Below are 14,937 nucleotides of genomic sequence, written 5' to 3' on the forward strand. Positions count from 1 at the left end.
TTTCTTCAAACCCATGCAATACAATATCCCACAACTCATCCATTTTTAATCTAGTTCTCATCTTAATGGCCCAAAACTCATAATTTTTACCAAATAAAGTAGAGAGTTATATAAGATAAGAACAAAACAAATCCATGCTAATTAAATCTTAGGAGAACTAAGTCATCTCTCAAAAATAAATATAACAAGAACACCTTTAGAAAATAATTTTACCTTTCTTATTTTATTTTCTTTCACTGTGTTTCCCTATTATATTAAAATCTCTTCCAATTTTAAAATATCTCTAAAACAAATAATTACTTCTTATTTCCAAACATCTCTAAAATAGATAAATTCCTTCATATTTAACTAAGGAAATAGTGAATGACTTTGAATCTAAAAAAAAAAAGCCTCTTCTCTCCAAAAAAATCCTTCCAAAAAAATTATTTTAAGAGTCAACTTTGCATACAAGTCTTGTCAATATGGAAGTTATGCCTTCAATATGTTTAAAAAAAAAATACTAAGCCTTTGATTAATGCTGTTTGATGAACAAGAAGCTATAGCTCTAGTGATGTAGATTCCTATGACTGATGGCTCACATTCTTCCCTTGGCATCATAATATGTTAACATTTCTAGCTCTGGCTTCTTATTCTATGACAACTAGATATACCATGTATCCTATCTAATCCATTTCCTCTCCTTGAATCACAATGATAGGTATTTTCTTGTAAACCAATAGTATTTATGTATTCTCTTTGTTTTCTTCTCCTATATATTTTATGTGCAAATGGGTTCAGTTGGTTGTTGAAAATTTTATGCGCAAATGAGCTCAACTATGACACCTTTTTGGATGGAAGAGTACCTCATGGAAATGACAAATATGTCTCAACAACCTTTGTAGATATGGCAGTAGCTCTGTAGGCTCATGGCTGGTCTCTCTCAACCAACATTGACTATGTAAATGAAGAAACAATATTTTCTTATTTTAGTGGCAATGGTTTACAAACCCTTGATATGATCTATGTTTCCTATTTTCTAAAGAAATGAATTTATCCCCACTAGCTACTTTGGATATTTAGGTGCTCTAGCTATGATACCAATTTCATATATGGACAAAGGAAGGAATTACACAATAACACAATCTTGAATGAGGTTTTTCTCAGTAATTTTCATTGATTCAATTACTAGAAGCTACATGATTAAATGGATTTAAAACCACTAATAATAGACATGTTGATATTAGCTCATAGATGCATGACTGACACATACTTAATTACATTGTATGTAAACAATATAATTATATCCAACAAGATAACCAAACTCCTTCATCAGTTCTCCTTGTTTCCTTGAAAAGTCAAAATTCTATGTCAAAGGCTTAGGTGATCAAACTCATCCGAGTATTGGATGCAAGTTAACATCACTTCCTCTAGGTGTTTCTTAATTCATCAAGAAACTTTTTCTCGAGGAAACAAATATTTCTCAACTCGTACTTGAGGGATTGCAAAGTTGAACCCATGACTAAGGATATTTTTTCTTCTTCTTGGGTTCCTTAGATTCCCATTCTCTCTCACCCTTTCACACCTTTCTCAATGTAGATAGGATTCTATACTAGAGAGAAAATCACATGGAGTGCCAATGATATTTGTTCCTCTTTTTTAAGAATAAAAGATGAACAAGCTTCTACTATTTGATGAGTTTAAATTGGAAATACCAACAAAGATGGAGAGCAATGATTTCATAAGGATATGAGAAGTGGAGAGAGAAATTAGGGAGTTCATGGAAGGAAAAAGAAGGATGAGGGTAAGGGTGAGAGTGAGAGAATTAGAGGAAATCATGAATGCATGAGAAGAAGGGGGAAGTTCATACAAATCCATGGTTGTTGCAGTGTCTGAATGGATAATGAACACAACAAACTCGGTAGCCATACAACCCAAAACATGATTTCCATTTGGGATGAACAAATTCTAAATGAGAATTTCGTATGTCAATGGTTATCATCAATTTAAATGTAACACCTTTATTTTTATATTACGATAGTTTTATTTCACTTAGATTATATTTTAAAAAGATGGAATAGAGTGAGGGAGAAATTATAAAGGTTTCCACAAAGTGAGCAGTGAGCACAGCGAAAATGAGTGGTGCTATTCTAGTTTTTCGATTCCCATATTTCATATTTGTTAGTTTTCCATTTTAATATGATAGTTTCAAGTTTTATTTCATCTATATATATTTTTTCTCAGTAATGTACTCATCATTTACACCTTTCAAAGTTCGGTAAATATTCTAGATATTGTCTTCCAGTTTGTTTTAGAATGAGGATTTTTACAATATCCCCTTATATCATTAGTGAAAGACATGCTTAGAATTAATATTTTTACTTTTTACTTATTGGTATGGTATATATATTTAATGATATTGTTTTTAAAGCATGACCATTTATTTTTAAAATAAGGGTTGGATTGTAGATTAATCCATCTTATTCAAAATTGGTAAATGTATTTTGGATTTTGGATGAGTTTTACTTAGTAATTTTTTCTTGAGCGATGTGGTTTTCATATATGGCAATCCCTAATGGAATATTAACACAATAAATTTTAGCACAATATCACATTAAGTATAAATAAAATGGTGAAGTAGATAAGCATAAAGAAAGAATTGTGGCTATATGTTCTTTTCAGTAAGAAGGAATTGATTAAATGAATAAATATTTTCCCAAACAACAAAGTGGAACACAATAAGAATGGTGATAAATCTGGTTGCAAAATATGATTGGACACTTCATCAAATAGATGTGACAAGTTACTTTATAAATGGTGGTTTGTAACAAAATGTCTACATGAATCCACCACCAAGATTTGATGTTAAAGGGAAATAAAATAAATTTTGTAAGCTTATCAAAGATTTATATGGCTTGAAATAGGAACCTAGGGATTGGTATGCCAAAATGGATGAATAGCTCAGACACATTGGTTTTCATTGCAATGAATTTAATGATAATCAATATTTTAGAATGAAAGGTCAAAATCTAGTCATCATTGTTCTTTATGTTAATGACTTAATCATTACATGAAATCCTGAAGATCACATCAAGCAAGTGAAATAGAAACTATATAAGGGATTCAGAATGATAAATTTGAGGACACTTTGACACTACCTTGGAGTGGAAATTTAACACAACAACATCATCAAATATTCCTTATTCAAACCACGTATGATATAGAAGTCTTACAGAAGTTTGTCATGATAGACTGCAACCCTCTCTTACTCAGAATTGAAGGTGGGGAATTGGTAAAACAATGCAACCTATTGACAATTGATTGGGAGTATCATTTTCTTGAATACCACTTGTCCATAATTTTTCATACGCAGTAATAATTCTTTCCAGGTCTATATAGGAACCTAGAGAAAATCATTGGAGTGTATTAAAAAGGCTCCTTAGATACATACACAGAACAAAAGAATTTGTTATTCTCTATTAAAAGAAGAACAAATTTAGACTTGTTGCATAGTTAGTTGCATATTTTTCAAGTGATATTGATGGTAAAACATAAACATGAGGTTCCTTAATGAATGTGAGTTCACCATCAATTTCTTGGAGTTGTAAAAAGTAGGTAACAATGGAAAATTATTCAATAGAGGTAGAATACAACTAAGCTTCGAAAGAAGCATGTGAAATTGTTTAGCTACATAAAATATTGTAGGATCATGTTGTTATTCAGAAATATCTAACTACATTATTCATTGATTATCAATCATCAATAAAAATTGGCAAGCATCCGGTTTCTTGTAATAAAACAAGCATGTCGACACCAATTATCACTTCATTGGTACTTTCATCAACCACAACATTATCTAGCCATAATATTATCCATCTGAAGATCAAACTTCACATACTTTCACTAAGCCATTCGGAAAAAGAAAATTCACCATGTTTAGAGAAGAACTTGGAATTTGTAAAACTAAACATTGGGATTAAATGGGGGAATTTTAACTTCATAATCCTAAAGCTTATTTAGTTAATCATTTTTCCAGAATAATGAATTTATTCAAGAATTTATTATTGCTTAATAATAAAGTGAATTCTAGAGATATTGTATTTCCTAGATGATAGATTGGTCTTTTCACGGCCTTGTCATGTTTATTTCCCTTGAGTTATCAATAAAGGACACATGGCGTGTTGAGATAATGCTATAAAGGTTATATATAGGCTTTATCTCTCACCCCTTATGTAAGTTTTATTTATGATTAATAAAATTACGTGCCTAATGACACTCCTGCTAAAATTATCAAAAAATATGATCCACATAATCATTACTCGTGATACTCTACATACTTATAGAGATTTGTATGTGGATTTTGAATACATGTTTTTTAAGGGAAAAAAAATTACATTCTATTTTTTATTGATTTTTTCTTGTACATATATCCTATTTCTAAAATGCATTGGTATTTTATTTCTAGAGTAACTTTTTATTTCCTAGCCCATATAAAAAATAGATTTTATTGTGTCCAAGTACAAATAGAGACCTACATACTCAAATAATAAAAAATTGATCAATGATGTTAGGATCCTCAAATTGAACTCAGCGCAAATGTATAATTTGTTTTCAAGAAATTTTATGTTTTTAATACTAAATCACCATATTAATGTGAACATATACATTATATTTTAGAGAAAGATAGCATATCAAATTTAGAAGAATGTGATTTTTTTGGGTCATACAAATTTTCCATAAATAAAAATTATACATTTTGAAAACTTATTCGATTTCCTATATATACTAATAAGTTGCATATGTACCTCCAAAAATTGTGCATTTTCACGTACAATCTTCATGTTTTATTGATAATGATTATGTATGTCAAGGTAATTGCACATAAATAAATAGTAGTTTTTCCCTAAATGGGTTGAGGAATGAGAGATAGGTAGTGGGGCGCCTTGTCATCATTTCAATTATGAGATGGGACATGATAGGATACTACCCAAGTGTATTAATCACTCCACCGGATTGCATCACATTATACATGATTGATCATCATAATTCAATGAAACTTGGCTTGGGACAAGGTACAAAGTTAATGTATAAATGTTACTGGGGATTTTTGGGTTGTGTTATATTCTTTCCACGTAGTTAACAGGGGGTTTGAAGGGCACTCGTAACCCCACTTTATGGGGTCCGGGGTAGCGCCCTGGAAAATTTTGGTTTTGGACCCTATGTTAGGTTGTGCGGACCCACCTATGGTTTTGTGCATGATTTTCGCACATGTTTTTTGGACGCAATGGTTTTTCGGTCCATGGTATTGGACGTGATGGTTTTCGGTCCATGGTATTGGACGCGATGGTTTTCGGTCCATGGTATTGGATGCTTCGGCATGTATAAATATGTATTGTAACATTGAAAGGAAAATAATGAAAAATCAAGCTGGTAGTCTTGGTTTTGGGATTCAGTGGGAAAATCTCTGTGTATATGTGTTTTATGTATTATGATCTCGCATTGTTTATTTTTCTGTGTTTTAGAATTCGTATGCAGGTAATTTTTGTATGGGGTTAAAACCTACATTTGGTATCGGAGCAGTTTTGGCTTCAAGGGGATGCCTTTGTTGCTGAGGGGTTTCGCTCAGGCCTATGGTAGACCCTGTTCAGTGGGAGATCTACGAGATCGATTCTGGTGGTGAAATAAGATGGCGAGTAGTGGAAAGATAGAGATCGAGAAATTTAATCGTAAAAGTTTTGAGTTGTGGAAACTCAAGATGGAGGATCTGTTGGTGGATAAAGACTAGTGGATCGTGGTAGATCTGGGTACTAAACCAACGAGAGTGTCCGTTGAAGAATGGAAGAAGTTGGATCAGAAGGAAAAGAGCACAATATGATTGTGTGTCTCAGATTCATTATTACAGAATGTATCAAGGGAAGCTACGGCGAAGGCTTTGTGGGACAAGTTAGGGACTTTATACCAATCTAAGTCTTTGGTGAATAAACTGTTCCTGCGGAAAATCTGTATAACTTGAGGATGAAAGGTGGAGACTCAGTGACAGAGCATTTGAATGCATTTTAATACTGTGGTAAGTCAATTAGCATCTGTTGATATTAAAATTTCAGATGAAGATAAGTGCATTAGTTTGTTGTGTTCTCTACCAGATTCGTGGGATAGTCTGGTTATTGCAATAGGTAGCAATGCAACCGCCTTGCATTTTGATGAAAAAGTCTCATCCTTGCTAATGGAGGAGATGAGACGGAAAAATATGGAGAACCAAAATGGTGATTCCTTGTTTGTATGAGGGCGAACCCGGAACAGAAACAAAAATAAGTCATCGAGTGGGAGATCTAAATCTAAAGGGAGATCTAAATCTCTAGGAAAACCTATAAAGGTGGTGTACGGGAAATGTGGAAAGGAAGGGCACTACAAAAGGGACTGTAAATCTAAAGCTCCTGACAAAGGAAAGGGATCTGATGAGGCTCCTTCTGCAGAGGCGAAAACCACCCCAGATGAAGGTGGGGATGTGTACTTGGTTTCTTCAAGTACACATGTAGATCGTGAGGCATGGTTGATTGACTCAGGTGCATCCTTTCACTTCACTCCCCATAGAGAGTGGTTCTGTGAGTATGAGAAATATGATGGTGGTGATGTCTTCTTGGGGGATGACAAGAAAGCTAGAATCATTAGTCACAGAAAAGTAAAGTTGAAGTTGCAAGGTGGAAGGGTTAGAACACTTCCGGGTGTTCTACATATTCCTGCATTGGCCAAAAATCTGATTTTTGTAAGCAAGTTGGATGATGCAGGTGTAAAAACAGTGTTCAAGAAGGATACCTGCAAGATGGTTCGATGAGCACTGGTATTGATGCGAGGAGTTTGGATTGGAACTCTATACAAGCTGCAAGGTAGCACTGTTATTGATGGGTCCAATAGTTCTGTGGTTCCTGAAAATGGAGCAGAAAATCTAGTGGTCTCTGGAGAGAAGACCATGTTGTGACATCAAAGGCTTGGACATGTTGGAGAGAAGGGCCTTCGAATACTTCATGGTAAAGGTATGGTAGAAGGTATGAGTAATAGCTCTCTGGATTTTGATTTCTGTGAAAATTGTGTATACGGGAAGCAGAATCAGGTGAGTTTCCCCTCTGGTAGTAAAGAGGGTGAAACAGATACTAGAACTTGTGCACAGTGATGTGTTTTGACCTGTGAAGATTCCATCACTAGGTAAGTCTGAGTACTATGTATCATTTATAGATGACTTCTCAAGGAATACATGGATATATTTCCTTAAGAAGAAATCTAAAGTCTTTGACAGGTTTAAAGAATTTAAGGCTCTGGTGGAAAACCAGATGGAGAAGAAGATAAAGGTGTTGAGGAAAGATAACGATGGAGAGTTTTGCAGTAAGGAATTTGAAGAATTCTGTAAGAAGTGTGGTATAGCATGGCAGAAAAATACTCCATATACACCTCAGCAAAATGGAGTTGCAGAAAGAATGAATAAGACGTTGATGGAAAGGGCAAAAAGCATGCTCAGGGGTGCCGGGTTAGGACAAGAATACTGGGCAGAGGCGGTGGATATTGCACGTTACCTGGTCAATAGGTCACCTTCATCAGCGTTGGAGGATAAGACTCCACAAGAGGTATGGACTGGTAAGAAACCCTCTCTTTCACATCTGAGGGTATAACTATGTAAACTCTGAAATGGGAACTATAAACTCAAAACGGGAACTCTGGCCAAAAAACCCCGAAAAAACATCAAAAACAGTGCTAAAAACAAAAAATGTTGATGTTGGAATAACACATTTTTTTTCTAGGGTAAATTTTCAACATGTTTTAAAAATGGCGGTGAAAACCAATTTTTCGTGCAAAAAATGTCCAAAAAACACCCTCAAAATGAAGTGTTGATGTTCAAATAACATTTTTTTTTTCAATAGTAAATTTTGTGCAAAAAACACCCTCAAAACGAAAAGTGTTGATCCTAGAATAACAAATTTTTTTTCAATGGTAAAATTTCAACATTTCAAAATAATAGCATAAAATATTTTATCATGACCCCAAAAAACATTAAAATTTCAAAAAACTAATGAAAACATAAAAAAATAAATAAATAAATAAAATAAAACAATGAAAAAACAAAAAACAAAAAAAAAACAAAACATAAATAAAAATATATACTAAAAACAAAACATAAAATAAAAATAAAAAACAAAAAAAATCAAACATCAAAAATAAAAATCAATCATAAAAATGTAAAAAGAAAAAACAAAATTAACATATAAAAGATAAGAATTAAAAAACTAGATAAAAACTACAAATTATAAACAAATAAATAGTTAAAAAAAACATATTTAAAAAAAAAAAAACAAAAACAAAACAAAACAAATATGTAAACCATAAAAAAAATTGGGAAAGAAAAAAAAACACATTAAAAAAAAACTATAAAATTAAGTAGGTAAAAATAGAAAAATTAAAAAAATATTAACAAAAACTAAAAAAAAAAAGAAAATTAAAAACAAAGTAGATTTAAATAAAAAGGAAAATTAAGAAAAATAAATTAAAAACTAGTGAAATTAAATAAAAATGATGATTACTTAAAATATATATATATATATATATATATATATATATATATTAAAAACAAACTAGATTTAAATAAAAAGGAAAATTAAGAAAAAGAAATTAAAAACTAGTGAAATTAAATAAAAATGATGATTACTTAAAAAATAAATGTATATATATATATATATATGAATGAGAGACCAAAAAAAATAAAAAATGTTTTAAAAAAAAATTGCTTCATAAACCATAAAAGTATTTGGGAAAAAAAAAAACAAAATTAAAAAATTTATATATATAAAATTAAGTAAGAAAAAATAGAAAGATTTAAAAAATCATTAACAAAAACTAGGAAAAAAAAAATTAAAAACAAACTAGATTAAACAAAAATAGAAAATTAACAAAAAAATAAAAAATAAAAACTAGTAAAATTAATATTAAAAACATTTAGAAAAAACTAAAAAGACAAAAATAAGCTCAAATTATTAAAAAAAACTAAAAAAATATCAAAATTTTAAAAATATATGTTTTTTCCAATTAAAAAAAAAAAAAAAACATTTTAAACTTACAAAAAAAATGTGTTTTTGATTGAAAAATAAATAAATAAATTATTAAATTTTCATTATTTATTTAAAAACAAACCAAAAAATAAATTTTAAATATAATTTTGGTTTTAAAAACCGAAATTTTGTTATTTTATTTGAAAAAAAAAACTATTAAACAATTTTAATAAAAATTATTAAACTAAACAAAATGTATTTAATAATTTTTAAAAAACTCATATTTATAATTAAATATTTAATTAACATATTTAATATTTTTTAAAAAATTATTAAACAATTTTAAATTCTTTTTTATTTTGTTTTTATTATTAAAAAAAACAAAAAATTGGGCCCACGGCCGCCCCAAATTAAACATTTTTAATTTTTAATTATAAATATGTTTTTAATAAATATTTATTAATAATTAAAAAAAAGAATTATTAAACCATTCTATTTTATTTTTTTAAATAAATAAATAAAAATAATAAAAACAAAATAAAAATAAATAAATTTCGGCCCATGGCCGCGCCACCACCGAGCGGCGGGTGGGCCATTGGGTGATTCTGGGAATCGCCCAACGGCCCACCAACCCCCCGGTGGTGGCGCGGCCGTTGGCCAAATTTTAATAATTTTTTTTTAATTATTAATAACTATTTAATAAAAACCTTTTAAAAAATATATATTTATAATTAAAAATTATAAAGGGCCACAAATATATATATATATATATATATATATATATATATATATATATATATCTTAATTAAAAAAAAAAAAACTAACATTAACTTCTTCTTTTTTTAATAATTTTTTAAATTTTAAATTAAAAAATTAAATTTGTTTTAAAAAAAATAAAATACTTTTATTTGTATTTTAAAAAAAAAATTGTTTAAAAAAGAAATTATATATATTCAAATATAAAATGTAGGTTTAATTTTTCTTTTTTTCTTTTAAATATAAAATGTAGGTTTAATAATTTGTATTTTAAATTAAAAATAATAATAATAATAATTGTTTATATATATATAAACAATTCGTCAAAGGCAGGAGAATCTCTTACACCTCTCTAAGGTAGCTCCTAAATTTTGGAGGCAGATTCTGACTAGGAAGACTAAGGATAATAATAAAATTGCTCTTCACGATTGGAATTCTTATCTTAAAAAGCATTATGAATCTTCTAATGTCATGGATAATTTGGAAACCCTGCTCACAACGAAAGAAGTCTTCTCCTTAGAAGACATTAAGTTTGGGGTTAATCGCCTCGCGAATGGGAAAGCTAAGGACATTGAAGGTTACCAGGCAGAAATCTTAAAAATTGGAGGCCCTGTCCTCATCCCCCACATCCACAAGCTTTTCAATCAAGTTGTTAAGCAAGGGTTCCCTAAACCTTGGACTGAGAGCCTCATTATCCCTAATTTTAAAAGTGGAGATACAAATAACCCCTCTAATTATCGGACAATTATGATCAACCCTCTCTTAGCCAAGTCGTATGGTAGTATTCTGGAAAAAAAGTTAAGCATATGGCTTGAAAGTGAAGGTAAGCGGGCTAAAGGCCAAGCAGGTTTCAGAAGGCATCACTCAACAACAGACCACCTTGTTACGCTTAGGATCATTGCGGAGGAATGTCGTAATGATAAATCCAATTTATTTTGCTTCTTTGTACACTTTAGAAAGGCTTTCGATACGGTTCCTAGATACAACCTTTGGAATAGGTTAGAAGAGCTAAAGGTTCCTTTTGAGTTGAGAGCTGCTGCTATAAGGCTATACGAGAATGTAATTGCCAAGCTAAAGAACAATGAGGGGTGGTCAAAAGATATTAAGTGTAACATCGGAGTTAAACAAGGTTGCCCCCTCTCCCCTACCCTATTTGGCATTTACATCGATAAGCTCGAAGGTTATTTAGAAGAAGCAGGATGTGGTGGCACAATCTTAGCTGGGATAGTCGTTATCCTTCTTCTCTATGCTGACGATATTGTTATTTTGGCAAGGTGCCCTTCTGATCTTGATAAGCAACTCAAGCTTCTTAAGGATTTCTGCTCTACCATGGGTATGACTGTTAACACTGACAAAACAAAAGTTATGATTATCAAATCCAAGAAGGACACTTGCGCTAATTTTATGTATGACAATAATAACTTGGAGGAAGTATATTCTTACAAGTACCTAGGAATTGATATCCATCACAAGCTCAACTGGAACCATAGCATTGAGAAAAGGATCAATGGGGGATGGAAAGCTTATTTTGGTCTTGAAAATAATTGTAAAGCAGCAAACCTCGTAATGTGGGATAAAAAGAAGTTCCTCTTTGAAACTTTAGTCACTCCTGTTATCTTATAGGGCTGTGAAGTTTGGGGCTGCAGCATCTCCAGAGAATCATGGAGAAAGATTGAGCAAATCCAGAAGCGTTTTATAACTTATAACCTGAAAATTAAAAGTAATACACCCTATCCTATTCTCCTTATAGAAGCAGGTCTTTCTCCTATTGAGAGCCTAGCTATGCTCAGGTTTCTGTTGTACAAGCACAAGCTCAATAACATAGACAATCATAGACTTCCTAAGCTAGCTTTAAATTCCAGCCAAAACCACCTAAGGCTTAACCGAGGATGGCATAAGGACACAAGGGCCTGGTTAAACTATTGGGAGATCAATGAGAATGATGCTTTGCAAAACATAAATAACATTAAAGACATTGTTACTTCTAAGTTCAAAGAAACATTGTGGTGTGAGAAAGATTTAGCGTCTAAAAGAAAATTAAGTTATTATAAGAAGGTCATCAACCCCACCCTTGAAGATCAAAAGTATCTCTCTATTTTAACTAGCTCAAAGAAGAAAATTAATATAGCAAAGATTAGAACGAATTCTCATGAGCTCCATAGTGAAACTGGCCGTTGGGCAGTTCCTAAAACGCCATGGATGGAAAGGATCTGCCATATTTGTGAGAATAGGAGCATCGAGGATGAAAACCACTTCCTCTTAGAGTGCCCTACATACAACCACATTAGATCTCAATTTCACAACCTTTGTGACAATACTGACCTTCCTCGCCTTTTACAATGCCAAAATTATAGTGAACTCGGGAGGCTTCTCTCTAAGCTTTTTGAGCATAGGAATAAAATCTTAAATCAAAATAAATAATTTGTCTTTTTAGGTCTGATAGATCATTATTTGGTCTCAGCGGACGTTAATCATCATCATCATCATCATATATATATATATATATATATATATATATATATATATCTATATATATATATATATATCTATATATATATATATATATAATTTTTTTTTAATAAAAGAAAGATTGTTTTAAAAAAAATAATATTTTTTTCCTTTTTTAAATAAAATATGTATGTTTAATAAAAAATAATTACATTTTTCTTTTTTTAATAAAAAATACGCTTTTTTTTTATATAATTTAATTTTTTTTTGTTTTTTTTTTAATATTAATTTTACCAAATTTTTAATTTTTTTCATTAATTTTCTATTTTTTTTAAAAACTAGTTTGTTTTTATTTTTTTTTTCCCAGTTTTTGCTAACGTTTTTTTTTATTTCTCTATTTCTCTATTTCTCTATGTTTTTTTTTCCAAATTCTTTTATGTTTTGTGAGATAATTTTTTTTCGTTAATTTTCTATTTTTTTTAAGCTAGTTTGTTTTTAATTTTATTTTTTCCTAGTTTTTGCTAATATTTTTTTTTTTTTTATTTCTCAATTTTTACTTACATATATATATATATATATATATATATATATATATATATAGATATTTTCCAAATTCTTTTATGCTTTACGAGATAATTTTTTTTTACATTTTTTATTTTTTATTTTTGTCTTTTTTATATTTGTTTTTTAGAGACAATTATTTCATGTGGATTGAAAATTTAATTAAGGATGTATAAATATGTAGAATATCGAAAATTCTAAATATTGACCTTCTAATTTAAAAATGCAAAACAATAAAAACCTCACTAAAAAAAAAAAAAAAAAAAAAAAAAAAAAATATGAAGAAAACAACCACTTCAAAAATTATCAAATTTACAAAATAATTATTTACATTTTATACATTAGAAAATTTAAAACCAAAAAACAGGTCTTTTAAAAAAAGGGTGTGATGCAGAATACTCACTTTTTTAAATCAGCATGAAAATCACTACCATTCTAAAACGTAATGTACATAAAAAAAATTAAAGTGCCAAAAACTATGCTCTAAAAAAAACATGTGTGTTCTGCATCACCCCTATTCAAAATCAGGTCACTTTTTTACTATCTCTACGAAACGGGTAACAGTGTCAGTTCCCGTTTCAAAGTTTACGTTGATGTATTTGGATGTGATATATATGTACATGTTCCAAAGGAGAAACGAACCAAGTTGGATAGTAAATCTGAAAAGTGCATCTTTATTGGGTATAATGATGGTTTAAAGGGTTATAAGCTTTGGAACCCAGTCACACGGAAGGTTGTTTACAACCGAGATGTGGTGTTCAAAGAGGTGAAAGATGTTATTAAACATGAAGTCCAACCAAAGGAACCTGGAAAGATAGAGTTTGAGCTAAAGGAGGAAGAATTAGACTCTATAGCAGAGGAGGAATCAGAAGATGAAGAGCCACAAACTCTGGCTATGAGAGGATCAGTTCGAGAAAGAAGGTAGCCTAAAAGATATAGTCCATCTACTTTCTATTCAAATTTTTCTTTATCTATTACTGATGATGATCCCAGAACTGTGAAAGAAGTAGTAGATTCAGAGGATGGAAAACTCTGGAAAGAGGCCATGGTTGATGAAATGGCATCTTTGCACAAAAATGAGGCTTGGGATCTGGTGGAGTTGTCGGCTGGAAGGAAACCCATTGGCAGCAAATGGGTGTTCAAAAAGAAGACAAATGCAGAAGGAAAAGTGGAGAAATACAAAGCTCGGTTGATAGCAAAAGGTTATTCGCAGGTGCTAGGAATTGATTTTGGTGATATTTTTTCTCCTGTTGCCAAGGTAACTTCTATTAGATTACTTTTATCTGTTGCTGCTGCTTTTGATTTTGAGGTAGAATAGATGGATGTGAAGACAACATTTCTTCACGGGGATCTGGAAGAGGAAATCTACATGAAGCAACCTAAAGGCTTTGCAGCGAAGGATAAGAAAGAACTGGTATGCAAGTTAAAGAAGTCTTTGTATGAGTTAAAACAGTCACCAAGGATGTGGTATCAGAAATTTGATACATTTATATGGGGACTTGGCTTCACCAGAGCAAAGCAGATAACTATGTGTATTTTAACTTAATTAGTGACCATGTTATTTATCTTGTCTTGTATGTGGATGATATGTTGCTGGTTGGAAATGACAAAGAAATTATCCAGGATTTGAAGACCCAATTGTCCTCCAAATTTGACATGAAATATCTTGGTTCTGCAAACTATATTTTGGGCATGGAAATTAAAAGAGATTGGGCAAAGAGGAAGCTCTGGTTAAACCAGAGGAAGTATGTTGAGACAATACTGCAGAGGTTTAATATGCAGGATAGTAAACCAGTGAAGGTTCCTATTTCTGTAGGTGTGAGGTTATCTACTGAACAATGTCCAAAGACACAAAAAGAGGAAGAGGACATGTCCCATGTTCCATATGCAAGTGCAGTCAGTAGCCTGATGTATGCAATGGTCTGTACTAGACCAGAAATTGCACATGCAGTGGGAGTATTGAGAAGGTTTATGTCAAAACCAGAAAAAGAGCATTGGACAACATTGAAGTGGGTTTTCAGGTATTTGCGTGGCACTAGTGATTATGGTCTGTGCTACCAAGGAAGACCAGGATTGGACAGAGTGTTGGATATTCGTGGCTTTGTTGATGCAGACTGGGCTGGAGATCTGGATCAGAGAAGATCTACAACTGGGTATGTGTTTA

The sequence above is a fragment of the Pinus tabuliformis genome, chromosome 5_2, assembly GCF_031772625.1.
Source record: "Pinus tabuliformis cultivar Carrire ecotype Pingquan chromosome 5_2, CPIR1, whole genome shotgun sequence".
Lineage (NCBI taxonomy): Eukaryota > Viridiplantae > Streptophyta > Pinopsida > Pinales > Pinaceae > Pinus > Pinus tabuliformis.